Genomic DNA, 4,352 nt, shown 5'->3' on the forward strand with positions numbered 1-4,352 from the left:
TTTGGCTCCTTCACTGAGACTGATGCATCCCTCAGTAGGAGCCTTGCTCCTATTTAAGGAGATCTTCCCTACATCATTCTTCTTTCAGGTTTCTGTCCATTGCTGTCTCCTTCTCCCTTAGGCTCTGGGGGTGATAGGTACGTAGCCATAGCAATACTCAGCCAAAAACGAACAAACCTGGTGGCATCATATTACCCTACTTTAGACTATACTACAAGGTTATAGTCACCAAAACAGCATGGTACTGGTATAGAGCAAAAAATATGGCCATGGAAATTTTTATTTTTTCTGTGGTTTTTATTATATAAGCATGAGCAAAATTATAGTAAACATATAATTTAGAAATGTTCAGGGGTTCCTTTAGTTCTATAATTTTATGAATTTATTATTTAGTATCTTGGTTTCACTATTTTTAAAAAATGTCATATGTATATAGTTTTAAAAATCTATATAATTGGCCACGTGTGGTGGCTCACACCTGTAATTCCAGCACTTTGGGAGGCCAAGGCGGGCAGGTCACCTGAGGTCAGGAGTCCAAGACCAGCCTGGCTAACATAGTAAAACCCCATCTCACTAAAAATACAAGAATTGGTCAGGCATGGTGGTGGCCACCTGTAATCCCAGCTACTCAGGAGGCTGAGGCAGGGAGAATTGCTTGAACCCAGGAGATGGAGGTTGCAGTAAGTTGAGATTGCATCATTGCACTCCAGCCTGAGTGACAGAACGAGAGTCCATCTCAAAAAACAAAAACAAAAAACTTTATAATCATCATAAAATAATTGAAAAATACAGATGAACAAGAAGGAAATTAAATCATCCATAATTATGCCACTTTGGTCTGATGTCTTTGAAATCAAACTTTCTGTACTCACAAAATCATATTTCCTTTTCATTTACTTTTAACAATTTTTAAAACATGTTTGTGGGTAGATTTAGGTGCATATACTTATGGGGCACAAGAAATGTTTTGACACAGGCATGCAAAGCAAAATAATTACATCACGGGGAATGGGGTATCTATCCCCTCAATCATTTTTTGTGTGTGTATGTGCTACAAGGAATCCAATTATAGTCTGGTATTTTTAAATGTACAATTATATTGTTACTGACTATAGTTACCCTGTTGTACTATTAAATAATAAGCCTCACTCCCATAATTTCCCCCCACAGACTTCTCCTGGTAAGATGAGTCAAAGGAGTTGCAAACTTTACTTATTTTTATTAGGAATAATAAAATATAGGGTGGTAAATGCAATAAATGTAAATGTTTTTTCAAAAGGTCATGAGCCTTTAATATCTGATATGAAAAGACAAAGTTTGAATTTATTGCTTTTCATAGTAAGAAAGAAAGCTCTTCTCGCGAGGCATAGTCTCTTCTGATTAAGCAGCTACTGATCTTTTACATTGTTTGGGGGAAGAGGGAAGGTAAAAGCTTGGCCGTCTCTCACAGGTGAGTGGCTTGACACCACCTGCCTGCTGCAGTGTAGGTATCGGAGGACAACAGTTGTGGAAATGTTGGCATTCCCAGGCATGCTGATTAAAGCAGGTTTGTCTCAGACCGGCTATCTTTCAGAAGCAAGCAGCTGACATTGATTGGTTGGGGAAACAGGCTAGTGGTCATTGATTATGTGTCTAGATTTAAAACGACTTCTGTGTGGCTGCTTGTTATCGGGGCTACAGATCAGACCTTTCCTAAGTTTGAGGCAACTTTCATTAGATGTTTTCTGTTTCAAAGTTGCCTTCCACCAACTATGTTCAAAATAAAAATTTTTTATATTCCAGAAACGTAGACGTATTTTGAAGTTTGGCTAAAGAGGAATTGCTTAATAACTGCTCTCAGAAAGATTCCCCCCTCCCCTTCTTTAAGATGCTTATTCTTAACTAGGAGAGTTACCTATTGTTATTTTTCAATAAATAATTATTTTACTTTTGTATGTGTGTGTTTTAGAGGCTGAGGATAAACTCCCAACATCATAATCTCCAGTAGAAAGTTTTACTCTCTTTGCAAATTAATGTAGGTTATATAGTAGTGACGTGATTATGCATGTGTTTATTTTATAAAACTGTAATTTCAATTTTTTTCTTAAAATATAAATTTTTCTATTAGGATTAGATACAAGGTTAAAACTGTATAAAGCCTTCAAAATTACTTTATTTTCAAACAATCGCAAATAATCAGAACATGCATGTTCTGATTTTTGAACTATACATGACTTGTGGGCAGTGAGCAGCAGCCTTTGAGCATGGTATTCAAGTTTAGGATAGCATTGGTTTCGCAGTATTTGCTTTCATGAGTTTTACACAATTTTTTGAGTTCCTAGGAAACATCTAGATGCCTCATGCCTAATCTTTGTGCTTACATTCTGTACTGTAAAAAAATGGTTTTCTCTTCTCTGTCCCCCCCAACCCTGATAAACTCCACACCCTGCCCCCAGCCCAGGTGCCTGGTTTAGGCCCCTCTCTGGATCTACCTCTCACCTGCACCCCTGTAAGTCAGATGGTAACCCCAGCACTGAAGATAAATCCAGCAAGGGACATGAAGATTTATCTCCTCACCCACTCCCCAGTTCATCGGATGGCATCACCAACCTCAGCCTTTCTGGTCATATGGAGCCAGTACATATGCAACAAATTGGAAATGCTAAGATATCATTAAGCTCTTCCGGAGTTCTGTAGAATGGCAGCTTGGTACCCACAAGGACTTCACCTGTCTTCCTTAATGGAAATTCTTTTATTCAGGGACCCAGTGTAGTTATCCTTAATGGATTAAATGTGGGAAATACACAGGCAGTGGCACTGAACCCACCAAAAATGTCATCAAACTGTGAGCAATGGTATATCCATGACTGACATACTGGGGTCTACCTCCCAGGATGTGAAGGAATTCAAAGTGCTCCAGAGTTCTGCTGCTAACTCAGCAGCCACCACATCTTACAGCCCCAGTGTCCCTGTCTTACTCCCAGGGCTGATACCCAGCACTGAGGTGAAAAGAGAAGGCATTCAAACTGTGGCTTCCCAGGATGGGGGCTCTGTAGTGACTTTTACTACACCAGTGCAAATTAACCAGTATGGGATTGTCCAGGTCCCCAATTCTGGAGCAAACAGCCAGTTCCTTAATGGGAACATTGGATTCTCTTCACTGCAGCTGCTCCCTTTGTCAGTGGCAGCTTCACAAGGTAATATTTCAGTAAGTTCAAGCATTTCAGATGGGAGCACATTTACAAGTGAGTCGGCCACAATCCAGCAAGGAAAGGTTTTCTTGAGCTCTCTTGCTCCCAGTGCAGTGGTATACACGGTTCCTAATTCAGGCCAGACTATAGGATCTGTGAAACAGGAAGGCTTGGAGAGGAGCCTGGTATTTTCTCAGTTGATGCCTATCAATCAGAATGCACAAGTAAATGCAAACCTATCTTCTGAAAACATCTCGGGGAGTGGCCTCCATCCACTGGCCTCCTCGTTAGTTAATGTATCTCCAACTCACAGTTTTTCCCTCAGTCCCCCTGCACTACTAAATCCCACTGAGCTAAACCCTGACATTGCTGATAGCCAGCCAACGTCTGCACTGGGGGCAAGCAAATCTACTGTGACATCTGTCAGCAACACTATGCAACTCTTCAGAACTGCTCCCTTATTACTGGTCAAGACCTAATGTCAGTCCCTATGACTCAGGCTGCCCTTGGGGAAATAGTTCCTACAGCTGAAGACCAGGTAGGTCACCCCTCCCCAGCAGTATATCAGGATTTTTCCGAGAACATCGTTTGGTTCTGCAATTGGTAGCTAACATGAAAGAGAATTTCTCAACAAATTCTGAGAGCAAAGCAGCAAGTAGCTTAATGATGCTAGAGTCTAAATCCAAGACTGTCCTAGAGGGCACGGTTGATACTGTCTGTGGAGACCTGGAAACAGACAAAATAGCACCTGCCAAGCTCCAGACTGTCCAGTTGATGAAGACATGCAAGACTTAGAAACTTTATTTCCTCCTCACCTCTTTTTTGGCATCAGCGGCAAATTTTTTCATGAAGCCTCGAGGACACAACACATTTTCCCATTTAGAGGAAAACACTCTAGTTTCGCAAGTATATGCATACGAGAGACTTTAGAGTGATCTGCATGAAGATCACACAGACGTAGAACTGCATTATTGCAGCCTTTTTGTTCACTTATAATGTTCTCTTTTAAATAGATGTTAACAAAGGAACAAGGTGAAATGTGTCAAGTCAAAGTGAATCATTTAGTTGACTCAATGTAACTCTAAGGTCAAAATGGAACTTGATAGTTTTTAAAATTAAAAATGTGTACGCCTAACATAGAAAATTAAAGATAGCTGCAGACCATTAGAAATAATACAATAG

At 40.2% G+C, this 4,352-nt stretch overlaps 1 pseudogene; it reads left to right on the forward strand.

Annotated features, from left to right (window-relative positions):
* The first annotated feature begins 2,415 nt into the window (after positions 1 to 2,415).
* LOC100397614 (homeobox protein SIX4 pseudogene) lies at positions 2,416 to 4,105 on the forward strand (annotated as a pseudogene).
* Positions 4,106 to 4,352: the final 247 nt, after the last annotated feature.

The sequence above is a fragment of the Callithrix jacchus genome, chromosome 22 (genome assembly GCF_049354715.1).
Source record: "Callithrix jacchus isolate 240 chromosome 22, calJac240_pri, whole genome shotgun sequence".
Lineage (NCBI taxonomy): Eukaryota > Metazoa > Chordata > Mammalia > Primates > Cebidae > Callithrix > Callithrix jacchus.